Source organism: Zootoca vivipara, chromosome 7 (genome assembly GCF_963506605.1).
Source record: "Zootoca vivipara chromosome 7, rZooViv1.1, whole genome shotgun sequence".
Lineage (NCBI taxonomy): Eukaryota > Metazoa > Chordata > Lepidosauria > Squamata > Lacertidae > Zootoca > Zootoca vivipara.
The window spans coordinates 55,296,552-55,324,464 of record NC_083282.1 but is presented as its reverse complement, the minus strand read 5'-3'; the positions used below and the strand labels follow the sequence as shown (position 1 = coordinate 55,324,464).

The 27,913-nt window shown below is 42.9% G+C and overlaps 1 protein-coding gene across 6 annotated transcripts in view; it reads right to left on the bottom strand.

Moving 5' to 3' along the window:
- Nucleotides 1–27,913, bottom strand: part of NFASC (neurofascin) — a 197,675-nt gene that overhangs the window by 133,846 nt on the left and 35,916 nt on the right. For all 6 annotated transcript variants that reach the window (XM_060277089.1, XM_035122043.2, XM_035122048.2 and 3 more), the window contains exon 2: nucleotides 7,214–7,277. The gene's annotated coding sequence lies outside the window, so the exon portion shown is untranslated. The remainder of the gene's footprint in view (nucleotides 1–7,213; nucleotides 7,278–27,913) is intronic.

The window sequence follows — 27,913 nt, the reverse complement described above, 5'->3', positions numbered from 1 at the left end:
GTGTTTCATAGATCGCTGCTGTCGCCGTACAGGGAAAGCAGCAGGCTCCGAGACAGCGAACAAACCCCCGAGGGAGGGGGGGAGAGGGAAGGCAGGGAGCAACTCAATGAGGCCACGGCCATCCTGGATTCAAGGTGGGGGGTGGGGGGACTGGAGTACCTCATGGCATGGGAGGATGCTCCACCGTCCCAGAATGAATGGGTCCCAGCCACTCAGATACAGGAGGAATTCTTGGTGGAAGAATTTCACGCCCTCTTTCCCCACAGACCCAAGCCCTGGCACATGGAAAGGGAGGGGGAGGAGGAGGAGGCACGGGAGAGCAGCTCACCATGGCGCTGGGAAGCGGAGTTTGAGGAACCAGAGGATGAGGTATGGGTGTCACCGAGATCCACCCAGTCAGAGGAAGGAGCAGATTGGCAGAACGTTTTTACCCCCACCAGCTCTGACGCCACGGACTTTTTGGGATTCCCGTCCGCCCAGGCGGAAGGGGGGGGCTCGCAGGACTGGGGGGAGGTATTCACACCAACGGGCTCGGAGAGCACTGAGTTCTTAGGCTTCCAGTCGTCACCGACACATGGGGGGGGCCTGGGGAGGGGTGAAGGAGAGCTTGGGAGGGGGGTGGATGTGAGGGACAGGGGATATCGCGAAGTCCCTCCCCTCCTGAGTTCAAGCCCGTCCCCGAGCAAAGGGGAAAGCAGGGAGAGTTCCGATTCCAGTGGGGAAGCAGGAAGTCGTGTCCGAGGCTCAGGCAAGGTAGAGGAGCCAGGGTCCCAGGTGGGACAGGAAGGGGCAAGCAAGGGGGGAAGACCCATCCCTCCAACTCCAGAATTACGCAGGAAGAGGAGGGGCAAGAGGATGGGTCTGCCAAAGCTTTTGTGTTGGAGAAAGACGCGCCAAAAGCCATTAGGAGGTTCTGAAACCGACTGACAACATCGCTCCGTGTAAATAGCAATGACTTGAGCACTGTAAATACGCAGCACCAATAAAAGAATAAAATGCAGAGCTGCGTAGCGTCGTTACTCTGAAGTAGTCCACTCCGGCCACTGTGACATAAATCAATTATTATTATTTTAAAAATTAAATCAGCAATATACTAAAAACATATTAAAACATATCAACATTTTTCATATCTGGGTAGGCTTGTCGAAACAAAAACATTTTAGCAAGAGATGAAAAGCATCAGAGCCCTAAGGCCACTATTAATTCAATCAGCAATCTAAATCAACACTAGAAAAAGAAGAAGCAGATGGATGAAAACACTCATATTATAGAATTTGAAAATAAATTTATGGAAGAGACAGAATTTGGGGGGGACTGGCATAGTGTGGTAGGCTAATGAGTAGGTGTCAACGCTGGAGAGCTAAAAAGCTATGCATAAAATCAATGCTACTGTTTGAGCAGTACTACATATACACCATGTAAATATTATATGCTGAGATAACCAGATATTTATGGACAGACTGTACAATATCTGGACCTCCTGCATTTGTCATTGTGTGATTGTGTTGATTTAGTCTCATAAAACACTGAATTAAACTCTGTTCTGTTTCTTATATAGACCATTAGTTGCAACATATCATGACAGCTTCTCTGGTACAACTCAAACACACTTCATCAAAAGTTAATTGCACATTCTGAAAGAGTTCAAGAGCCAGAAAGGAAGACAATAATACTTTCATTTAAATGCATAACTAAAAGTTGGGGTCTTTTTTTGTTTTTGTCAGGCCTTTTCTTTTAACTACGCAACACCCATTAAGGACCATTTTCAAGGGGAAAACATATATTTCTCACAGCCATTGATTCCAATCACCACAGCAATTTTCACAGTACACTGCACCCACCCCTCCTACTCTTTCTCTCCATCTTGCCTGATATGTCACGGATGAATATCCACTGGGAGGATCTTTTGAGTAGTTCACAGCCCTCAGGCTGTATGAATAAAATACTGGTACTAAAATGGATGTTACAAAAAAAAAACCACAACATTATTATTAGATGGCTGGTTCTAAACACACAGACCAAACAATGAGATGTAAAGGGAACGAGCTATATATTAGGAAATTTGGAAAGGCGGCATGAGCTGGCCAGTTCCCAAACATCACCATTGAGCATTGCAAATTGACAAAATTATTGTGTGGGTGTTGTTGTTTTTTTTAAAAAATAAATAAATAAATAATTTTTAAATAAATAGATAAATACCACCCAGAGACTGTGTGGACAAAATGATTCTTCCCAAGCCATTTCACTCCACCCTTTCAGAATAAGCACATTCCACTGCATATAAAATATAAACCACTTTGTGTTGCTATAGCAAAAGGTCAGAAGAGCAACAGCTGGCGTCGGAGCTCATCATTCTAGAATCCAACAGTGCTAATAAATACTATAGAGATGGTACGGTATGTACGGCAAACCAATGTCCCCACTGTGGAAGGACGTGTGGATCCAGAATTGGCCTCCACAGTCACTTACGGACCCATTGTTAAAACTGTGTTCATGGAAGACAATCTTACTCGGATACGAGTGATCGCCGAAGAAGAAGAAGAAGAAGAAGATGCAGTGGTTAGAGGTTTGGACTAAGACTGGGAAGACCCGGTCTCCACTAAGCTCCTGGGTCATTATCTCTCATTTGCACACATTTGATGTTGTAATTACAGCTAGCATGGCCACAATGGCTGGGGCTGATGGGAACTGTAGTCCACAACACCTGGAGGGCAACAGGGTGGTGAAGGCTACTGTAGTGTGCTATGAAGCTTCACAATTATAATGAGAACCTCCAACCCAACAAATTATGTTCTTGGCAGCTACTGGAGGCGACAAGGAGATTTGCAATGTGATGTAAGAGATCTGTGCAGCAAGTCCTTTTGTCCTCTGGACTAGAATGAGTACATGCAGCAACTGGTAGTGGTTCTAAAGCAAAATCAGATAACCTGTGACCTTCCACATGTTAAAATAAAAATAAAAAATCCTTCCAGTAGCACCTTAGAGACCAACTAAGTTTGTCATAGGTATGAGCTTTTGTGTGCATGCACACTTCTTCAGATACATGTTGTTGAACATGTTGTTGAACTCCAACATCCATCAGCCCCGCCAACATGGCCAGCAGTCAGGTAAAAAGCAGATTGGGCTATGGGAAGGGATTTCACATTTTGGTCCTTGGAAAATATTTATTTATTTATTAACTGCAACATTCCCCCCTCTCTCTCTCTCCTATCCCATGAGCTTCTCCAACAGTGCTTTCAAATGATGCTGGGTTGTTGTTGTTTTTTACAACCATAGAATAAAGAGATTCTCCTCACAGCATGAAAAGGAAATCCCAACTGTGCTGTCCAAGCACCCCTTAGCCCTACAAATAGTCAATGCAAATCAAGGAAGTGAACTGCACAGGAAGATAGACTATACATATGAGGTTGCTTGCATGTGTGGAAACACCCTTCATCGCCTCTCCCTAAAGGCAGCAGCATCTGTCATTTTAAAATTAGCAGATTACTAATCTATAAATTCACATTCGGAATCGCTGCAGCAAAGTCTGGGTTTCTCTCTCCCAATCACATGCTATTTGGCTTCCATCTGTTCTACAGTTTCTCTCTCAAGGAAGGCACATTGGGATTTTGATTGCTGATTTTTCACCTACCATGCAATTTACAAAACAGCATCCAAGGAACCAGAGCATGGTACTTGCACACACAGGATCACATTTTGTGACACCTACACATGCAAAACAGCCACAAGTTTTGCCTGCATGTTTCCCAACAGTACCGTATCTCAGAATCTTAGAAGACTTTCTCAAATACTACAAAAAAGGTAGCAAATGTTGTTCATACTTTGGTGGCCTGTCTGGGCTACTGTTATGCACTGTATGTGGGGTTGTCCTTGAAGACAGTTCAGAAACAGAAGTTAGTGTACAGTGAAGCGGCTAACCTGATAATGGGGCAGCCTAATGGTGTCACCAGTTCTGAAAGTACTGCACTGGCTGCCAGTGAGATACTGAGCCAAATTCAAGGTGTTGGTACTAGCATATAAAGACCTAAATGGCTTGGGACCAAAGTACTGCTCCTGGCAGACCTGATTATCACTGCTTGCAAATGTTTTCTCCAGTCTTAGGTTGAATTCAGGACAATGGGTCAAAGAGCTCAAGCAATCAGTGCATGTCCAAGGAGAAAGATGGGCCAACTTTCAGAGTTGGTGGGACTTCATGCTCACTTGCTCTACTGCTTGGCCTGTGAATAGACTGTGTCTCCGCTCCTCCACATGCAGCTGCTGGGTGACCTTGGGCTAGTCACACTTCTCTGAAGTCTCTCAGCCCCACTCACCTCACAGAGTGTTTGTTGTGGGAGAGGAAGGGAAAAGGAGATTGTTAGCCGCTTTGAGACTCCTTAGGGTAGTGATAAAGCGGGGTATCAAATACAAACTCTCTTCTTCTTCTTCTTCTTCTTCTTCTTCTTCTTGAACCCATTTACGGTAAGTTCCCAAGCATTGCAACCGAAATTATAAAGCTGCTCTCTTTCACTCATAAAGCAATGAACATATGAGGAAATGTGTGGTATAAAGATAAGATAAGATATCTTTATTGTCATTGTCCCCTTGCGGGAACAACGAAATTACTCGGTAGCTACATCTACTCAGATAAAGCATTCCGCATAATCCAGAATTACAAAAACCTAATTAAAAACAGTAAATATAATACAAAATGACAAGTAAAATAAGATGGCTTCAAAATCCAGGCTTCCCATTTAAGGCCAAAATCGCTCTGGAGAAGAAACTGTTCCTGAGATGGCTCGTTCTTGCCTGCATTGTTCTATATCTCCGTCCCGATGGCAGGAGCTCGAAGAAATGGTGACCAGGGTATGTTGGATCTCTTGATATGTCTAGTGCTTTTCTATGGCACCTGGTTGTGTAGATATGGTAAAGGATATGGTATCCTAAGGGATTTCACCCAAGGGTCTGCACATGTCTGACACATTGCATATGGGACAATTTCTATGCCTTTTACAGTTCTTTAGAAATGAAAGTTTCGGCAGATGTAGCTTCTCACATCATAGGGCACTCAGTGCTGGAAGAAGTTGCAAGTGTAGAAATTCTCCCTTTGACACCCCCACTCCCATTAAACCAGAGCCTTGTGCTATAAGCAATCTGACGGCCTTCTCCACGGCCGTCTTCTATTTAAATTCTAACTCACAAACAGCTTGAATAATGATTTCTGAATTGCTAATATAGTGCTTCCTCTCGAATCCTGCTTTCTGTACTGCTTGGCTATCCTGCCTGGCTCATCTGCTTAAAGATGCTGAGCACATGGAACCGTGGCTAAGGTTAACATATGCAAACAAAGCACTGTCCTGAAAGGATGCAGATGGAACGCACTGAAGTATCCATTTGGCTGAATCCACCAAAGTAACTGGGCCAGTCTTCTCCTTTCTGCTCATTGTTTGTGATGCTAAATAATGGTGACCAGAGCATGGGTTACATTTCAATTTGTGTCTTGGTGGTTGCAGCAGCAGCAGCAGCAGGAGGAGGAGGAGGGGAAGAGCAAAACCAAGGTTGAATAGCTGTGAACTAATTCAGCCTCTCAGAGGCTGTGGCTCATGTGGCTGTCTGCAACAAATCCCTCCAGCCAAGGATGCTCAGAGGCGGCAGAGGACAGAATCGCACAAAGCCCCCTAACCTTTCTCTGCATCCAATTAGAAATCAGAAAGATTAGAAAGCTGGCTGCATGGATCGTGCAGCATGTCAAGAAGAGATTGATGAAGGATAAGGATATTTAAGGACATGAACTGTCCTCATTTATTAAACCCAGAAGCAAAACCCACAATTTGTAATCAACGTGCGGGAGGGAGGGGGAAATATTCTGCTGAGCCACCTCATGCTTACTGCCCTTGAAATTCAAAGCATGAAACATCTCCTTCTGCCAAGTCTACTCCAACGTTGGAAGGAACTTTCAGAATTGGGAAGAGTGTTGAATAAGAACACAAGAAAAGCCATGCTTCATCAGTCCAAAGGCTGATCTAGTCCAGTATTCTGTTCTCATAGTGTCCAAACAGATGACCACTAGTAGTACAACACCTCCTCTCCTACTAGGATGTATTTCCAGCAACTGGCAGTCAGTAGCATGGTGCATTTGACATTGCAGGTAGTGCACAGTTATCGTGACTAGTAGCCATTATAGCTGTAAGTTGGCAGCCATCACTGCATCTTGCAGTATCAAATTCCATAGTTCATGCACTGTGTGAAGAAGTGCTTCCATTTGACTGCTCTTGAATCTCCCACATTCAGCATCAATGAAGGACTCACTGATGCTTCTAATATGCTGAGAGAGAGAGAGAGGAAAAAACGTTTCCTTGCCCACCTGCTCCACATCACCCACAATTTTATATACCTCTGTCATGTCCCACATATTCCCATTCAGTTACTGAATATTCTGAACTTTTCTCATTGCTGATTATCATGCAATCATCATGAGGATAGTATCCACTACCGTGTTTCTCATATTATAAGACACGTCTTATATTTATTTTTTCCTCAAAAAAACACACTATGGCTTATTTTCAAGGGATGTCTTATTTTTTCCCTCCTCTTCCTGCCGCGGCCGGCATTGCTGCTGCGCCTATCACTATGTCTTATTTTCGGGGTATGGCTTATATTCCTTGAATGCTTAAAAATCCTGCTATGGCTTATTTTATGGGTATGTCTTAAAATATGAGAAACAGGGTATTTTCCAAGTCTTCTGATGTGAGGATGCATATATGATTTACAAAGCTAGTAAGATTAGAGAGATCAAGGTTTAATTTTCTGCTCTGATCCATTCCCCTCACAGAGAAATAAAGCTGTTTGCATTTCTCTGGCTTATAGCAGTTCTGAGAATAAATTCAACAAAGTTGTGACCTGTGAAACAGGCATTAGATTAATTTGACACCTTTAAATGTTACACAGACAGCGCTGGCTCTTCCAAACATGTGAGCTAACATAAGTTGGCATCAGGGATGAACAAACAAAAGTTATGATGCAGAGGTTAAACTTTAAAAAGCAGGAGGTGTCCTCTAGGTCCAATGCCACCTTCTCCAACCTGGTAGCTTTTAGATATTGTTGGATTACAACTCCCACCATCCCTTATTATTGGCTATGCTCTCTGGAGATGGCTTGTCTAATGTTTCTAACACACCACAGGCCTCGTAGAGAGGGGGAATTCTCAGAATTATCTTAATAAAGTAGAATGTCTTACCTTAATACTGTGGTTCCGGGTGTTTGAATACTCTTTTCTTAGTCCCGGGTTAATACTGAACAGTCTATAGAACAAGAAAGAAATAACAAAACTGAATACCCAGCTTGTAAACGGATAACAAACAAACTCTCATTCTGTCCATTACTGAAACAAGACAACAATCCACCACAATCACTGCCATGCCTGCAGATGTAAAGAAGAAGTATTGCCTGCAACGTATTCCAAATCCCTGGCTAATCCCACTCAGTGATTTCATGTATACGTTAAACAGCATGCATGCAGGATAAAATCAAATTCTGAGGAACCCCACATTGAAGGCTCCAAAGTGCTGAAGAGCAGTCCCCGAGCATCACCACTAGAAATGACCATCCAAGTAGGACTGGGACCACCGCAAAGCAGTGCCACCTGACTCGGACAACCACTCCAGAATGATACCATGGTCAACGGTATCAAAAGCCGTTGAGAAGTCAAGGAAAATTAACAAAAGACAAATTTCTCCTGTCTTTCTCCTGACAGAATACAGGGCAACCAAAGCAGTTTCTTTGCAAAAACTGGGCCTAAACCCAAATGGAAAAGCATCCAGAAAATCAGTTTCCTCCAAAAAGCACCTGGGTTTGGTCCTCAACCACCTGCTCAAGAACCTTGCCCAAGAAGAGATGGTTGGCCCTTAAGGTCTTTTCTTGGTGGTCACAAAACCTCTGAGCTCCCTCATTTCTCATTTCCCTTTTGGTCATGAGGTGGTGGATGGTTACTTTGTTCTCCCTTGAAAGAGTGCATAGAACAGAAAGAGGAAGTTGGAAGAATGACACCCTTTCCTACTTTGTCTTTCAGCTGTATGTGCTTCAATGGTCAAATTACTTCTACTAGCAAAATAAAAAAATTCCTTCAGTAGCACCTTAAAGACCAACTAAGTTTATATTTTGGTATGAGCTTTCGTGTGCATGCACACTTCTTCAGATGCATGCACACGAAAGCTTTGCTTCGACTCAGACCAACACGGCTACCTACCTGTTACTTCTACTAGATTTGACTTTTACACAGATCCCTTCGAAAAGGGAAGTGTGCATGTATGTGCTCAGGGTTGGGGTGGGGGGAAGAGATAAGTGATGAAAGGGGTAGCAATGACAGTACTCACTCAAAAATGCAGATGTGCCTAGGGGCCTAAAAGTGTTGGCAACCCGTTATCTAAATCATGCAAAATGCCCAGTAGTAATGAACCCGCATAGCTTTATTGTGAGGATCAGTTATATTATGGCTATTTAATAAAACAAAGGTAAGAAGGGACCAACTTATAGGGGCCACCCTGTATCTACAGTATAGCAAGAAGCCTCCTGCCTAAGACCCTTCCGGTCTGAGTGTGAACTTTTTTCTCACTCTGCAGCTCTAGAGAGAATAATAATAATAATAATAATAATAATAATAATAATAATAATAATAATAATAATAATAATATAATAGTCCCAAGTAATGCAAATTCTCATTTCCACTTCTATGAGGGGATTCATTGTCACTGCCTGTGTGAACTATTAGCTGTCAACTTTAATAATTATTAATTTATACATGCTAGTCACTTCATTTGACATCTGTGAGGGAAGCAATTCCATACAGCAGCAAAGCATTTAACCTGTGACTACACAATGCAAATGTCTCCTTTAGGTAGATTTGGTTTCACATATATACACAGCAACATTTTGTTTCTAAAATCATTAAAGGATTGAATTCTTTGGAGTCCTCATATTTTCTCATTCTGTGTCTGAATAATTAACTACAGGCAGGATCTCAGATCACTCTTTTTTTGCTATCCAATAAAAGCTGACAAAATTCACATATTTTAGCTCAGTATATAGCACAGTTTTCTTTAAAAAAACAACGGAAGAAGTAAAGGTCTGGACACATACGGTTAAACATTGTTAAACACTTAAGCCATTCTTTTCAAAACTGATTTCCATGTTCTACCAATACACAAAACTGAAATGCACATAAAATACCCATGTGGAGTGTTAGGGGAAGGGTAGTACCTCTGGTGTGGGATATATTGTGCTCCTTTGATCCCCACCCTGCACTCAGCTCTCACCTGTGGCATCCAAGAAGTTGTCAGCAGGCAACAGCAGCCACATCCTAGGAACAGGTTCAACTGGCTGGCTAAACCAGGTAAAGGGAGCCGATGGGTCTCAGACCCTCAGTGAGTTAGGGGTGTCTCTGCATGTGAAGGTAGGCTCCAGCAGATTGAGCAGATGAGACCAATAGTTGGTCCAATGGTCAAGAACGTGGTTACTGCATATGCTGTCAAGGGAAGTGAGGGGCAAATGGGGTTCATCAACCTGGGAAGGTATTCCCATCTAGAAGGAAAACTTTGATCCTAAACCACTGCCTTGCAGCTGTTCTTATTCATGAGAAAGGCTTCAGGAGTAAATCCCAAGGAAATGTATGTACCCGCTGCCTTGCTGCACATCTTCAGGAGAAGAAAAGGCTAATGAGTAAACGCTACAAAAACTCAGACTGGAGTTCCTAAGACAGTTGGATGGCACTTTTTACAGCTCCTTCAGTCAAGCTGACGTCAAATGTATTGCTCTGTTCCTTTGGACCACATCAGCGAGGCCGAGAGAAGGGTCTGGGCATCCAAGGACCTCCAGATCTGTGCCCTGGAGAGATCACTTTGGTACTGCCAATGTAGCAAAAACAACACAGGAGGCAGCAGTTACAAATCTCTGGTCTCTGCACCCATGGCAGGAGCTATGATTCTCTGGGGGTTTGACTTCACCCTCAGAGGCACACTCCATTATCTCAAGCGAGGGTAGAATACGCTTACACCCCTCAGCTAAAGATGGAAGTGAGAAAATACAAGGTCGCCAACTCTAATCTCAATATGTTTTCAGGATGCAAGTCCCACAGACTGCACTGGAAGTGTCAGGAGTATGGGCAGGAGTCAGGCTCTGGGGCCTGTAGTGCTTTGCAGGATTGGGGCCTGCCTCAGCTTGTGCTGGAGAAGCAAGGAGTGGCCACTCAGGTGAAGACCTCAGCTTGTGCTGGAGGAGCAAGGCGTGGTCACTCAGGTGAGGCCACTTGATATCTCACTGCACCTGGTGGCAGGAGCTGGGAGGGATAAAAGCTCAGCATTTCCCTTCAGCTCTTTGCCACAGCAACGCTATCCCTGCCTGGTTGCCTCTGGCCTCTTGCTCCTTGGACCCTTGCCTTGCTGACGCCTTGATCCTCAACCCTTCGACCTTTGCCTTGCCGACGCCTTGATCCTTGACTCCCAGACCTTCGCCTCTGCCTTGCTCCTTGACCCGGCGACTGCCTGCTACTGGACCCTCAGCCCTGCACCTGCTCCTGCTTCTACACCTCCACCTTGCCTCTGGTCCTGACGTCCCCAGCCAGGGCTTCAACCGCTGTGGCCCACCCATGTCCCGGCCAGGGTGCGAGATGGACAGAACCCAGCCTATGGACCTCGCCACTGTGCTGCAGCACCTCCGCATGCAGGTAGCTACGCTCCAGGGGGAGGTGTGAACACTTCGAGCAGCCCCTGCTGCGGCCCCAGCCCAATGGACTCTCCCTGTCTCAGTGCCAGATAAATTCAGGGGGGAGCGTGAGGCTCCTCCAGCCACTACCCCCCACAGGCTGTGGTCAACCCCTTCTATGGACTTACACAACCACCCCTGCACACCAGCGGCGTCCCTCGTGCCTTCCGCCAATGATCATGGCTCCCACATTCCGGAGACACAAGCTGATCTGACACGGCACCTAGAGAGGGCCAAGGCGGACTATAAGGCGCAAGCAGATCGACGGCGGCAGCAGAGGCCTGCGTTCCAGGTTGGAGGTAAGGTTCGGCTGTCCCTGGAATGTCACCGCACCGGACATCCCTCGACTAAGGGAGCATTCCCCATCCCGCAGCAGATAAATCCGGTCACCTACAAGCTAGAGCTTTCCCCTCTCCCTGAAGATCCACCCCGTGTTCCTTGCATCCCTGCTGAAACCTTGCCACACGGACCATTTTCTGGGCCACATTACCCCACCACCACCACTGGTCCAGGTTGATGTCCATGAGGAGTTCGAGGTTGCCCAGCTCCTGGACTTGAGGTGGCTCCGTGGGAAGCTTCAATAACTAATTGACTGCATGGGCTACGGACCGGAGGAGCGATCTTGGGAACCAGCTGACTTCGTGCACGCGCCCGCCAAGGTTCGGGCCTTCCATCGGAAGTTCCCAGATAAGCCTGGGCCATGACCGGGGGTGGAACCCCGTTTCCCTATGGGGGGGAGTACTGTCAGGAGTATGGGCAGGAGTCTGGGGCCTGTAGTGCTTTGCAGGACTGGGGCCTGCCTCAGCTTGTGCTGGAGAAGCAAGGAGTGGCCACTCAGGTGAAGACCTCAGCTTGTGCTGGAGAGGCAAGGAGTGGTCACTTAGGTGAGGCCACTACCTCACTGCACCTGGTGGGAGGAGCTGGGAGGGATAAAAGCTCAGCATTTCCCTTCAGCTCTTGGCCACAGCAACGCTATCCCTGCCTGGTTGCATCTGGCCTCTTGCTCCTTGGACCCTTGCCTTTGCCAACGCCTTGATCCTCGACCCTTGGACCTCTGCCTTGCCGACGCCTTGCTCCTTGACTCCCAGACCTTCGCCTCTGCCTTGCTCCTTGACCCTGCGACTGCCTGCTGCTGGACCCTCAACACTGCACCTGTTCCTGCTTCTACACCACCATCTTGCCTCTGGTCCTGACGTCCTCAGCCAGGGCTTCAACCGCCCGCCAACCGGACCGTGACAGGAAGCAAGTTTTACTGTGAGATAGTGGGTTGTCCTAAACTAGGCTTCCTCAAACTCGGCCCTCCAGATGTTTTGAGACTACAATTCCCATCATCCACTGGTCCTGCTAGCTAGGGATCATGGGAGTTGTAGGCCAAAAACATATGGAGGGCCAGGTTTGAGGAAGCCTGTCCTAAACATACCTAAATTATTCTGAGTCAGAAATGATGTCTTATCCAAGAAAATATACAAATTCTGGGAAAGAAGAAAACAAAACAAACAACATACTCATTTTTTGAGTCTTGGGCAATAACATCTGTTTCTTATGTCAATTTAGACTTTCAAAGTTTAGCTATATCTCAGTTCCAAAGCAGAGATGAGGCCTTGCCAATATATGGGAGTTTGAAATTAAAGACTTTCAGTCTTGCATGACCAGCTTTGTGAAGACCCCTTAGGTATAACTATTTCTGTGAAATCTGTCTCTCCTCAGATTTCAGTGTCAGAAGTTTCCCAAGCAGCAGATCTAGTAAATTTACAGCATTAACAGTGAAAAATACAGTTGTCATACTTCAAGTGATACTGTTCTTCCAACAATTGTTGAGAAACGCAAAATAGTTTGTATGAATAATAATCTATACTTAAAAACAAAGAAGTCTTTTCGCAAAAGAGTAAAGTCACTGCTATGATTGCATGGCAATATGGTTACAAATGTCTGGTCATTGACTCCAGGAAGCCATACTTATTTCAGGAAAAAGCAAAGTATTTTAGTCTAGTCCAGAGGTCCTATAGAATCCTAGCCAAGTTCAATATGGTTATTAAAGTTCTCTAGATGATAGCCATGTCTCAGTGCCACCCAGCACTGTGCATCCTTTTGAACAGGAAGATTAAATACACGTTTAAGTTGCCCTCCTCTTCCCGATGTCCATTTTCCCAAAGCACATCTGGTTTCCATGTGCTGCAAAAATGCCTTGACATTTCTTTAAAAACCCCAGGCCCTTCAAACAGCTGTGACAGACTAAAGGAGCACTGAATCTGACATTCTATCCTTCAGCTATCTGACGTGCAACCTTTAGATAACATTGCAAAGCGCAAACGTGGGTGTGGGGGAAATGAAACAATTAAGCGAAAACTCAGGGAGACAGTCAGAAGTGGTGAGAAAGCTAAAAGAACTGTATCATCTACCTGGTTATTTTAAGAGCACAAGGCTGCCTAGCAGCCTAATGCCCATTCCAGTTCCCTCTGCTTTTCTTCTCAGGACTGCCTTCAGATGTCACATGGGGCAGAAACACTAAAATAATCTCTGATCTTCTAGTAAGCAGGCCCATTTGTCCATCCTATTGGTTCAAACACCTTCTAAACTGTGAGGTATCACTGTGATGGCGTGCCCCCTCACTCCCAGAGGCAATATGCTAATACATCAAACAAGAAAACGGAGCATCATGATTCAACATATTGTGAAGGCCACTTTGGCTTAACCCATAGCCAACCAAACTTTCCCCCTCCTTCAATATACAAAAACCAACACAGACTCATAAGCGGTTTTCTTCGATGACTGTATTCCACCTGATAGTTAGGATCATGCCGTTTTTACTTATGCGGATGAGTGGCCCCCTGTCTCCATTACTGAAGTTATAAGTTTAATTGACCAGATGAAAGCAGGAAAGGCTGCCGGCCCTGATGCTACTCCATCTGAATTGATCAAAGCCAAGTCAGTGGTGGGCTCCGATACTAGCGGAACTATTCACTGTGATAGATAGATCTGGAATTATGCCTAACTCATGGCAGCAATATATAATTATCCCAATCTTTAAAAGGGGTGACAAAAAGCTGCCATCCAACTATTTACCAATAAGTCTATTGTCAAACATCAGGAGATTGTACGCTAAACATCTGTTAAATAAACTAACTACAGTACTTGGCTTGATGAGAATAGCATCATAGGTCCAGAGCAGGCAAATAGTTTATTTATGTGGCCTTCCTAGATATCAAGGCTGCTTTTGACACTGTTGGCAGGGGGCTGTTATGGACCAAATTGGAGACAATGGGCCTAGAACCTAGATTACTTTACTTGATCAAAAAGCTTTATACAAAGAACAACTGTCGTATAAGAACAACACCAGGGCATGAAATGACAGATCCTGTCATTATAAACCGAGGAGTAAAGCAAGGTTGTGTACTCGCTCCCTTTCTTTTTAACCTTTTTCTTAACGACCTCACTTCTTCACTAAAACAGATGGGTGCCCATAGCCCCAAACTCAATGCATCAAGCATCCCCATCCTCCTATACGCAGATGATATGGTTTTGCTTTCACAGACAAGAATTGGCTTAAAACGATTGTTAAATTCCTGTATTGACTATCTGTCCAGAATGAAATTGGGCATGAACTTTGATAAAAGCAAAATGATGGTTTTGGGGAATTCACGCAAGAGCTATAACTGGGTATTTGGTGGAAAACCAATCTAGCAGGTATTCGAATTCAACTATCTGGGAATTACATTCCATCATAGGCTTCTTTGGTCCTCGCACCGTGCAACGGCGGTGAATGCCAGTAAGATGTCTATGCAGGCCATAATGCGTTTCTTCATAACAAGAGGTAATTTGCACATCCCCTCTGCCCTTAAGGTCTTCAACGCCAAAATTATAGCTCAATTGCTCTATGGGATTCCAGTCTGGCTGCTAGGGTTTACCCAGCTGGTAAATGAGTCCAGGCAGCTTTCCTTTTTAAGATTTTTGCTGTCCCGGGGCTGTGTACCTTATGCAGCCTTGTGTCTATAGGAAGGTCAACACAAGGTAGAGACTATCGCCTGGGCGAGATTTCTTCTATGCTGGTTAAACATTTGCCTTACAACAGATAAAGACCCTCTCCTCAGTGAAGTTTTGTTAGACCCCTTTCTTTCCCCAGGGCTACAACAGTTTAATATAAAGGTACAGCAACTCGGGCTGTCAGTGGAACTTTTGCGATCGATGTCCCTACCATCTGCCAAGGCTATAATAAAAACTAGGTTGTGGGATATTGAACGCCAGGAACTAACAGAAACAGCAGAGAAAAGATGTTCCCCTCTTTACTTTCAACTTTCTTGGGCACATGAAATTAACCACAATTATCTTGAATTTTTGCTTAACCCTTAAGAAAGAAGGGCATTTTCGCTGGCCAAGTTTAATTAAAATCCATCAAACCTCCTTTGGGGAAGGTTCTCGGGCATGGTGGGAGGAAAAAGAATTTGCCCATGTGAAGACCACCTGGTGGAAACTCTTACACGTATGGTTCTTAAATGTAAACGATATGCTGATCTCTGCCATCAATTCCTAGATCAACTCTGCATCCCCAAATGGAAACCAGAGATGGGGGTCATACATTTTCTATTACTGGGGAATGATCAGAAGCTCACCAAGTTAGTGGCTAAATATCTTGATTTTGTTTTTTGTCGTCGAAACACATTGCAGACGTCTGATCTCCCTGGAGACCTAGAGATGTGACGATAGACTGCTTTGCCTCTTTTCTTTTGGCAAATGTTTTGTGCCACTGGGGAGGTGGTAATTCTATATTGATTTGTCATGGATGTTTGTATGTGATGCCAATAAAAGGTTTGATGACGATGATACAACACTTTTTCATTTAGAGCTACTTCCCTAAAATATACATCCCCACACAAATAAAATGCACATTCTTGTGAGCACTTCTTGAACCAAAGCTGCTTTGCAAAATTTGAAAAGATATGTGATCTATCTGCATTCTGATCTGCATCCAGGACTGGTGAATTAGGTTGGTTCAGTTTGAAATAGAGCCCAAACCAATTTCTCTTCCATCCCTACTATGCTCATCTGATGTTGAAACCAACTTCAAGCATATACTGTTTGGGACATTAAAACAATTGTCTTTTGATATAGACATGTGCTGTTCCACAATCTCCATCCCTCCCATCTTGCTTGAGAGTGCCACTGTTTACACTCACTCCTCAAATATATTAAAATAGTAGCTTGAACAGAATGAATCGCTGAGCTCATGGGGCGGGGACATACACACACTAGACTGTTTGTTTACGTGAATGCTTAATACATGGATGTTTGTGGTGCTTCATTCTTTAAAAATTGTGAAACAGTCTTGTCAAAGATTCAGGTTGGTGACTTAGCAGATCTCTCTCAAAATCATGTGTGTGTTTTAACATTTGTGATTTAAAGGTGGGCTCCTGATCCAAAGTTGTGGTAAGAAAGAGCTACTCACTCAGATGCTTCTGAACATTAAGAAAGTAGAGCATAAACTCTGGTCTTTCATAAAGAAAAACCCAGAGTCTTTTCTACTGGGGATAGTGGACAACTCAGTTATAAAACAAGATGGGACATTGTTCTTGTATGCTGTGGCAGCGGCAAGAACTCTAATTGCAGCACATTGGAAGAGTAAAGAAGTACCCAAAATTTCAGACTGGCAAGAGAAATTATTTGGATATTTGGACCTAGATAATTTGACCAATTCAATCAGAGGGCATTCCAATAAGAAATTTCAGCATAATTGGGAAAAATTCGGAGAATACATGAAAGCACAGTGCCCCACAATAAAATCCTGGGTCTATTTCTAAAGGTCTCGTATAGATCTGTTTTGATTTGATTTAATCTATGTTATCAATTTTGAATGACGGTGAATTGTCTTATATATTTTTTTCTTGTATAGTATGAATACTTTCAGGAATCATAGGACATAGATTTATAGACTTGAGGGGAAGCAGTACTGGAATATAGTCTCTGATAAACCTGGGAGTGAGATGAGGGGAAGTCGGACAGGAGAGGAGGAGGAGGAGTAGGGGGATAAGTTGAAGTTGAAGAATATGTATTTGAAAGACATTTAAATTGTCTCGATTATTTTGATTAAGGATATGAATGATTATCTGAATGTATATACTTGACTGTTGATTCTTTTTAGTTAATTTTTTTCCTTTTATGTTTTTCCTTTTTTGAGTGTGTACGTGAAGGTGTTTATATTATTGTATTTTTATTTGGAATTTAATAAAGTCTATTTTAAACAAACAAACAAAAAAAAACCCTCTGGTCTTTCAGTTTATGCATACCACTCCTCTCCCAGAGTTTCCTTTACCAAGGCTCAATTTCAACGTCATTTACACGATACACAGACTTCTGGGAAAAGAAATGCATACCAGCATCCCTTGTCTATTCCATTTTCTCCTAATATCATTCCTTACTTAGCATCATAAAACAGTTACCAGTAATCTTCCTCACTGCCAAATGGCAGGTTGTTTTCTTCAAAGTCTCTGACTTTGGGGAAGTGAATATTTTCTCACTATTTATTTGCATCCTGGTAACACAGAAAGGGTTTTCAACACATCCCATCCCACCCCATCAGGTTTTTGAATCCCACCCAACCAGTTTAATTACTGTTAATTGGCTCAAGCGATTGGCATTAGCTTAACGAAGTAGGCACAAGTGGCTTTTCTCTCCTGTGGGATCAAACGACTGTAGTGTTGAACTAATATATCTTGCCACAACATATAAATACAGGGATAAGTTTACTGGATGGATTTCAGGCCCACTGATCTCTGCATCTTCTCTCTGATGGTGAAAAATGATTCAGAGAAGGCCCAGCAGATCAACCAACGATGGCCCTCTCATGTTTTGCCCAGCAACCCTGAGTGTTTCATATGCTTTTCAAGGCACCTGAAGAAAGGGAGAGGCCAAAAACTGAAATGGTTTTCTTGGAAGAGCCAAGTATTTCAACATACAAGAGTAAAAAAAGAATCAAAATCATTGCTATGCATAGATTCTCTCATTTAAATGTTGCCTTGCAATCTGAAGAGAACATTTGGTGGCAATGCAGCTCCCGGGTCCACTCAGCACATCTGCCATCATTATCATCAAGTATGACAAATGCTTCAGAGAAATTCTGTGGCACGTATAAGTGTGAAGATGGCAGCAAGAACAACTGGCTTGTGCAGCAAAAAGGAAGACGATGGGGGTGCTGGCTGGAAACAATAATCAAGACTCACCAGCATGGTGCCTGCAGGCACCAGCATGTCCACCAGTTCCTCCTATGGCACTCACAAAATGTCTCAGTATGTATCTCCTTGAGAATCTGTAATGCATGATCTTCCTGTTCAGTTCCAGTTTACACTGGCTCACCCTCTCCTGTATTAATCAAACACACTTCCTTAAACATGCCCACATGTAATTGGACTGGACATCCACCCTCCCATCCATTTTTGAAGAGAGAAGAGGTACAAAGAGCTTCTATTTGCGAGGGAGCACGATGATGGCTGATGTGGTGGGTGATGAGATGCCCATGCCATTGTGAGGCCCTGTCTCTTTTCCTGTGCTTTCAGCTATGGCAGCCTTTTTGTGACTTGCCGCCCAGCTCCCCACAGCAACAATTTTGTGACTGGCTTCTACAGCACTTTCTCAAAATTCTAAATGTGTCCTCTGGCCTAAAAAGGCTGGCAACCACTATATGAAATAAAACAAGTCACTCAATAAATAATCCTATATCCTAACAGTGAACTCATTATCCAAGAGTGGATACTTCTGTAACACAAACTGCACAAAAGAGGGAGGTATCAGCAGGCTCGTGGAAAACCCAAAGTTTGAAAAGCTCCCTCACTCAAGCCTTTAGAAATAAAACTGAAGGGTGGGGTAAGGTATGCAAAAGATGAGCAGGAGCATTTGTCTCTAATATTCTAACTGGTAGGCTTCCTATCAACTCCCCCAGGTGGGTCACAAATACTTACCCCAGGAGGGACAACTGTATTTTCTGCAGACATCTTGCCACGGAAGCTACATGAGTTGTGTACTAGGCCAGGCACCCCCAAACTTCGACCCTCCAGATGTTTTGGACTACAATTCCCATCTTCCCCAACCACTGGTCCTGTTAGCTAGGGATCATGGGAGTTGTAGGCCAAAACATCTGGAGGGCCGCAGTTTGGGGGTGCCTGTACTAGGCTCTCCCCACTCCTGCTTTTCTTCCTTCGTCCCCTTTAAGGAGATTTGAACCCCTGTCAACAGGAATACCCAGGGCCTGGCTGAACAGTGTTCCTGCAGCTCTCTAGCATGGTTTTATGATGATGCAGAAGTATTACTGGGTGTGTGTGTCCCCATCACTGTGGCTAGATTGTCCCAGATTGGTTGCCACTAGCAAGCTTTGTTTCCATGGATGCAGCGAGCAACTCTGCAATCCTATGATTATTTATTTTCTGATTGTGTGTTTTCCCCTTCCGCTCCTGTTCTGGCAACATGCACAGGACAAGGTGGACTTTCCACCAGCACAGTGCCAGCGTTATCGCTTCCCTCCCCAGCATAATTAGAGAATAGGTTTGCCCTGCCCTTTACTAACAGCATGTTCTCCTGCATGCCAAGTTTTTCCTGTTAATCTGCCCAGAAATTGGAGCTTCCAAGTGACACACTTGGGGAAAGGAGAACGAGAAGCCTGACCTTTAAGTTCGTGCCAACATGGAAACGGAGTTCTTCTGAATGAAAAACTTTCTTAAGCATTAAACTTTAAAAGTCATTGTAAGCACCACATTCCTTAAATGTGAGAAACCATTTTTTCTGAGAGTGGAAAGTTATACCTTGTCGCCATCTCCTGTTTATGGTATGTTTAGGAATTCTCAGACCAGTGACTGACGGATTCCCATTTAATTTGTTACAGTTTCATAACTAAAAAGAGACTGAACTTTGGCATCAGTCCTACTAACAAAGCTTGTTTATTAGCAAACAAATGACAGATCAACTCTGCTTGCTTATGAGCTTGGGTTGAATTGCTGCTGGCTGTGACTCCTCATTTAATACATGTTCTTCCATATATGCTGCAAGTCAAATATGCACCCTGGTACCTACTACCTAAAGTCAGGATTTTTAATGGCCATTCTGCTCAGTTTATGCAAGGTTATATGGTGTGCCATAAAACCACCAATTCTTTTAGCTTATGTATCAAGGGGCCTTTAACCAATAGATGTATTAATGCAAATGATGTTCAAACAATATGGGCTTGTACCTAGGAACACTTCACACAGACTAGTTAGTGCTTTACTTTTAACCACACCTGGGTCCAAACCAAGCTATTTAGAGTAGAATGAGATGCACATCAGTTATTTAAAATTATAACTATCAAAATTACAAAGTAAACCAGAATAAATTACTATTTTTAAATTGTACAAAATACAGAGAATTTTTAAAATGGTAATCATCAACAGCTTCTGCAAAAGCTTAAAGCAGGTGGAGAGCCTGTAGCCTCCAGCTTTTGTCGGACTAGAACTCCCATCATCCTTGACCATTGACCATGCTGGCTGAAACTGAGGGGAGTTGCAATCAATATAAGAACTTCTCGTTTCACTGAGCTCGGGACTTTGTGCCAGTTTCTTGCTGGAAAGTTCCCTGGCTATTATTTGCCCCCAGAAGTGCTTTTCAATGCAAATTGAATTTTCAGGGGCCATTAGCACCTGGCGGGGAGTGTTTTTGTCAGAAAAACAGCATAAAGCTCCAATCCAGATCAACAGCGCACTCTGGACTGGGCAGCCCTGGCTGTTTTTCATACAAAACAAAAATGGTGAGTTTGCATGCTTTTTAAAAGGCATATTTATCACACCGTGCAATCTGGCCCTTAATAAGCATCGCTAATTATGGAAAAAGTGATGAAATTCATTTGTTACTATAGAATACTCTATCATTCTGCTTTTGAAAATGTGTCTGGCATTATTGTGCGGCATTATTTAGTGGATAATAAACAAATTATATGTTTGTTACTGGAGGCAAACATTTTTTCCTTATCTACATAAACATTTCCATACTTTGCAGAAGATATATAAAGTTTCCGTTTGGCTAAAAGCAATTATTGGAGGGCAGATGGGTGGGAACTCAAGAATTTTCTATCGAGCGTTTTAAGTGGGGTGTCACGTGACAGCTGGATGCCAAACAGTTGCAAAGACTCCCTCATTCTCAAACATGCATAAAATTCTAATAATATCTGCAGACAAGAGGCAGAATGAAAAGTCAAAGAACAATTCATGTATTCATACCCCAGCTCTTTGTTGCTTTTAATCTTTGTCTGCTGGGAGAAATGTGTTATATTCTTTAGGAACATGGTTCTCAAATCTCTTGCTGCCTTATTGTCTTAGTGTTTGATAGGAAAGGAGCCCCACTGAAATCAATTGAATAATTTATTTTCTAACATATATACAAAAAACTGCACCCTTGGTCAGTGTATCACAAATAATGATATAACCCCACACCCTTAAGGTCCCAGAAGTCAAATGTGTGTCCAACACTGCTCAAATGGCTCTCTGCCGATCCACTGTACATTTTCTAAGCCAAATGCAATCTTAGACGCTGCAGCTTACAAGTCATTTCTTTCATCGCAACAGAGCTTTAGTGCAGGAAGCTGATAGAAATAAATAATTTTTAAAGAGATCACTATCTACAGTGTAAAATAAGGATGAACCTTAAGAGTTCAAGTCCTTTGGAAGTTACCTGTCCTGATAAGATGAAACAGCCTTTCCCTCAGAAAGGGAAATATGGATGATTTGAACGATTTGCCATGGACGTCTCCAGGGAAAAGAGTTCCAAGTAGGAAGAACATTACTGTACTCATGTCACGCTTGCGGACTTCCCCTAAATAGCTAGTTGGAGAACATAATGATGAACTATATGGGTCATTGGTCAACTCTCAATGATGACCCACCATCATGTGGTACTTTTCAAAGCAGTTCTTTGAAAGCCAGGTGCATCCTCCCTCTATTACTGGAGTGCATGTCAACTCTCAATTTTTGTTTTAAAGAGGCAAACAGAAGAATTTGTTAGTACAGTATTCATTTTATTTTTATCCCACCCATCCCCCAAGATGCTCAGGGCAGTATACATGGATTTTCTCCATTTTATTCTCATGACATACCTGTAAATTATGCTGAAAGTGTGTGTGCATATAGCGAAATGTCTGGGTGAGCATCATGGTTCAGCAAGGGTCTGAACTTAGATCTTCCGGGTCTAAGTGCAACATATTAGACCATACTTGCTCACTGTGACTATTGCCTTACAAGCAAAATTCTGCCCCACTGCTGGCCTACTATTAACCAATCATTACATTTGGACTGAATATCACACAGATTTCTTTTAATATAGACTTGTCTGTCCTTTCAATAAAGACTAAAATGTGGCTGGCACATACTCCCCAGCTGGCACAGAGTGGCTAGGGAGACCCGGCCAGATGGGCGGGGTATAAATAATAAATTATTATTATTATTATTACTCTTGAATCATAGTCTGGGTAACCTACGAGCAAACAAGGGACCGTGGCCAAGAAAGGGAAAGGCTGGGAGTTAATTTCAGTTTACCAGATTAGTGCGGTTAAATCCACCAGCATATTCCTCTTGACCTGCTTTCACCTTGAATTGTGATATAGGTCATCATGCCTATTTAAAACCATTTGCATCCCTTGAGGGGATGGCCTAAAGACCTAATAAATGTACTGAAGCAGAGCCTGCCACAGAAAAAGACAGTGAGTTCAGCTCGTCTTTCAAGGCCAGCAAATAAATGCTCCTTCTGGGCATATGGGGGATGACAAAGAAAGGGCTGATGCTAATCTTGTTTGTAGTTGCACACACTGGTACAGCTCCTTCTCCCAATGGAGGAGTCCTCCTTACTTACACTACCAATTACAGTCATATGCTGGCTATCAAACATGATGATGCTTAAAGTCCCAGGTTCAATTCCCGGCTTTTCCAAGTTGAGGTGGGAAAGACACATGTCTGAGATGCTGGATAGCTACTGCTATTCACTGCGTAGACAATAATGAGCTAGGTGAACCAATAATTTGACAAGGCACTTCCTATATTCTTGTTCCAAATGGGGAAATGTTAGGCGCTCTAAAAGTGAATCTTTTTGCATACTGAGGTTCAGAGTTATTTTGAGAAATCAATCCTCATATCTGGTCAGATAGTAATACAAATGACTAAATAAAACCTTCAATATGCTATATTATTGTTAAACTTGGACATTTCAGTTTTAGTTCAGTCAGCTAGATAGTAATCCCAAGACATCACCTACAGCAAAACGTTGAGTGCACCAGAGGAAGGGACAATTCATGTATATGAGTCAGCAATGTAGCTCCTTGGACATAGTTTTGTTTTCAGTCAATACTCAAAAGTCAAATGGAAATCCAAAATACTAATCAAATGCACACCCTACAATTGTATATGATCCATCCCTGCTTTGGAAAGCTTTCATTCATTCATTCAAAATACCTATGCTCCACTTTATAGCCCCTAGAGCAGGCATGACCAAACTTGGTCCTCCAGATGTTTTGGAACTACAACTCCCATCATTCCTAGCTAAAAGGACCAGTGGTCAGGGATGATAGGAATTGTAGTCCCAAAACAACTGGAGGGCCATGTTTGGCCATGCCTGCCCTAGAGGCTTCTCAAAGTGATTTACAAAAGATCTCCGCAATATAATATAATGTAGTATCAGAAACAGAAATATTGTTGGTGTCCATATAGTGCCAGTATCCTGCCCTCATCCTGCCCACTGCCCACTAGGCAAACCCACTGAGCTCTTCTGAGGCAAGGGAGGTGGGGCCAAGCAGCTGGAACTTGCTTAGCCCATGATGGAGGCAAATATTATCTCAAGTGCCAAATCACAGTCTGAACTTCTGACAGATAAACTAGAAGCTGCTAACTGAATAAATTAGTTAGGGAATAGTATTTTAAAGCAACACTGCTACAGTCATAGTTACAAGGCAAACCGCTAGATCAGAGGACTTAGTACATGATCAACATTTCAGTAGAAATACTTTTTATTGTAACTAAAGAATGCCCTAAACCCCCCGAAAACCCATCACTTTGAACATTTAAATAGTTTTTTTAGTGAACCTTTTATGAGGCTATCGTGATTTTTATTCTTTTGGGATTGGCAAAAGACTCCCATCGCCAATGAATCAGATCATGCTTTGCAAAAATAAAAAATTACACAGTCCTCCATAATAGCAACACAATCCATTTGTTACAATCCATGGGGAGCAAGGCAGTTCCTTGTATCCATAACAACCTGCATTCATGCACAGGGATTCCCTAGTGAATTGAATGATCAAAAATTTTTCATGAAAAGTATGTGTGATTCTTGCCTCCGGTAATGCATAGAAATTGCCAAGCAGGGCTTCCATCTCCCCCTCTTCCACCCACATCACACAGAGTGTTGCCTTCTTCAATCGTAGCAACCCCCTCCTCCTAGCTAAATAGAGATATTTATTCCTTGCATTCAAGTCACAGGAAAGTCGGAGCTGAAACTGTACCGGTAGGCATGGCTCATGTCTTGCGTTGTTTGACAGCTACTGCTTCAAAATACAGCCTCTCACTTGGAAGAGAGCAACAAGCCAGAATGCAATCCTAGGGAGTAATAACCAGCTTAACCTCACTTAATAACTACTGCAATCACTGCTTACCAGAGGTCACACTTTATCTTCCTGGTTCAGATTGGACTGCCAATCTTAAAACACTCTGAACTACTTAGCTTGCTCCTTGCTCTACTGAGCACAGAAATATATTATTGTTAGAGACTCATCCTCAGGTATGGAGAGACATTTCAGAAAACCAAATAGTATAACTGGGCTACTATGACTGAGATATTAATAGGGATTCTGAGTTTCGTGCACATTTTCAAGTAGACCTCATTATGCTCTTTCCCCAGCTTTAATCAAGCTTAATGCTTTCATTTTCATGGAGATTAGGGCTATGGAGTTTCATTTACTAAGAGAAAGTAAACAATGGACTCCCTGGGGTATAGAAGCACAGACGGGCAGAAAAAAAAGAGGACCCACCTCACCACTTCAGACCCTTCAGCAATAGGGTTCTTTTCATGACTTTCATGTCCACCAAGGTTAAGGTTCTCATAGCCAGTGTCAGGGGTCAGCAAACCTTTTCAGCAGGGTTTCAGAGGTCCACTGTCCCTCAGATCTTGTGGGGGGCCGGACTATATTTTGGAAAAAAATATGAACGAATTCCTATGCCCCACAAACAACCCAGAGATGCATTTTAAATAAAAGGACACATTCTACTCATGCAAAAACACCAGGCAGGCCCCACAAATAACCCAGAGATGCATTTTAAATAAAAGGACACATTCTACTCATGTAAAAACATGCTGATTCCTGGACCATTGGAAATACCATCAAAGAAGGAAGAGGGTGGCACATGATGAATACATATATGATGCTCTCTGTGGGGTCTTTGGCAAATCACTGCCCTAAGTGTTGCTCTCGGTCTAAGTAAGGATATGAACTGTGATGCACTGGGTGCTGAACACAACTGAGCATACAATTAAGCAGACCTCAATCTGGGGGTCCTTTCCCAGGCATACGGCCAAGTTTCCTTCAAATCAATGTCAGCCATATAACTACTAACTGATTGACACATTTTACATGAGATACTCAGCTCAGTTCAAGAATAGAAGACTGACAGGTGTCCTTGCTAAAAGTTCATAATTAAATTCACATTTGAAGTCCCCAGATGCCCTGGGTGCAACCAGCTATTTCTCATCTCTAGCAGAGATATTGCAATTGTTCAAAACTTAATTTAATCTCTTATAGGTCAGGAATTGTTATTGATGCCAGCCAAGCTAGTGTTTTGTATTCTTAAAATTAAATTATGTAGAATCTGCATGGTAAATCGAAGTTGACCTTCCAGTTCTACTTTTAGTAGAAAGCACTGGATATACAAACATTTGAAAGAAATGCAACAATGAATGTGGCATTGTGGCATTCTCTTTGCACAGGAGTCCTCTTTTCAGAGATCAAATTAACAAGACCATACACAATGATTTTAGCTACAATTAAACCCATGCCTTCAAAATGATTACTCTTGGTCTTTGTCACCATACACACTGTTTAGTATTTACTGTACAGTGGTACCTCTACTTACGAATCTAATATGTTCCAAACGCACATTTGTAAGTCGAAAAAAAATTGTAAGTCGAATCCCATAGGAATGCATTGGGAGAAAAAAATCGTAAGTCGAAGCAACCCTATCTAAAAATTCGTAAGTAGAAGAAACTGCATCCAAGATGGCGGACGGAGCTCCATTCGTAAGTAGAAACATTCGTAAGTAGAGTTATTCGTAAGTAGAGGTACCACTGTATTTACAATGAATAATTTGTAAGGTTATAATCTATAAATCTATAACTTGAAAACAGACATCCAGTAGTACTTGATATAGGGTGAATAAACTCTTTTATCAGCAAGAATAAAATTATTCTTTTCTCAAGGAGACCTGAAGCTGAACAAAAATGCAGGTTCTGACGGAGTTTTCAAACAGCAACTAGTTAAACTTACCTTGCTATGGGGAGCTAAACAGTAAACTCTGCTATCGTGTAGCTTCTGTTAAGTTTCACCAATTTCAATAGGAGGTAGCCAAAGTGCTTGGTGGACTGGGCATTTAACTATCCTATCCTCCTGACCCGGTCAATATTACTTGCTCCTCAATCGGATCTGGGGGTGGGTCAAGAGTTTCCAGGAAGGGGTTACTCTTGTTGAGGCCAAGGCAGCTCTTCACCGGGAAGTCTGCCTGGCACCAATGTTTCAGTGCCAGGTAAAGGCCTATTTGTATTCCTGGGCATTTGGCAAGCAGTGATGATATATTGTACTATATTGTTACAGTACATTTGTTTTTAATATGTCTTTTTTAAATGGACGTTAATTGCTAACGGACTTTTTATATTGGGAAGCAATATGCAGATTTAATAAACTGCATTAACTACACTAATTGCCACTGGCTTTGGTGACTCCATCAAGTACCTCTCCTGTGAAGAGCCCACCTTCCATCAGGTCACCTGTCTGAGGAAAGAACTGCCATCACAGAAACAAATCTAGCCTCATGGTCCTGACATTGCTATCTGCCATGCCCCAGACATTGTCACCAGTTCTGCTCCCAGATCTGATTGAGAGCAGTTACAATCCCACACAGGCAGAGCTATATAACTGTAGGACTACATGCCTGTGTTATAACAGCTATAACTTGAAGAACTGGTGCCCAAGCTTATAGAATCTTAGAGTTGGAAGGGACCCGAGGGCCATCAAGTCTAACCCATTGCGATGCAAGAATTTCAGCTAAAGCATCTGTGACAGATGACTTGTGTTTTCCCCCCTCTCCTCCCCACCTATACCCTTTTCATTTTGTGTCATTTCTTTTTGGATTCTAAGCCTGAGAACAGGGGACAGTCTTACTACTGATTTTCATATGCCACCCTGGAACCATGTTTGACTGAAGGGTGGGTTATAAATGCTTCAAATAAAGCTCAAAACTACAAGTGATATCTAAAGTTTGTAAAGGTCAAAATCTAGTTCTAATTAATCAGAATATGCACAACATATGAAAGAACAGCTGCTCTTTAGGAGGACAGATCTGTATTAAATAAGCACAATATCCTCTCTCTTCAAATGGTAACACATTTAACACACAATATTCTTTTCAAATTCTTGAATACACTTTTATCCTTTTTTTTGCTTGATCTACAGTTACTTTGAATTTTGGACAACTCTGCTATTCAGGCAAGAAAAAAACTTCACTGAAGATATAAATTCAGACAGACAATGGGTGTGTACACTTTACCGGCTTAAAAGGAAGCAAGGTTGTTTTTTTCTCATTGCGTTTCAAGTCAAATTTGCTTGCAGCTGTACATATCAGCATGGGTTCATGTGCACTGAAGTCACCTGCTGCATGCCCATACCAATGGGTGGAGATTGGGGGTGTGTGTGTCTTCATCTGATGGTACTGCCTGGTTGGTTTCCCTGCCCTGTTCTCCGGCCCCAGAAATCCAGATGGAAAGGAAGTCTTCACAAATGGACACACCTGGGATTCCATGCAACTTGAATAAGGAAACCGTGCTCACATTGGATTGAAGGAAACCACATAAAAACACAGTATTGTACAAGAAACTACAGTATAACTCCATATCTTAAGTAATATGTGTACATGAATTCAAAAAT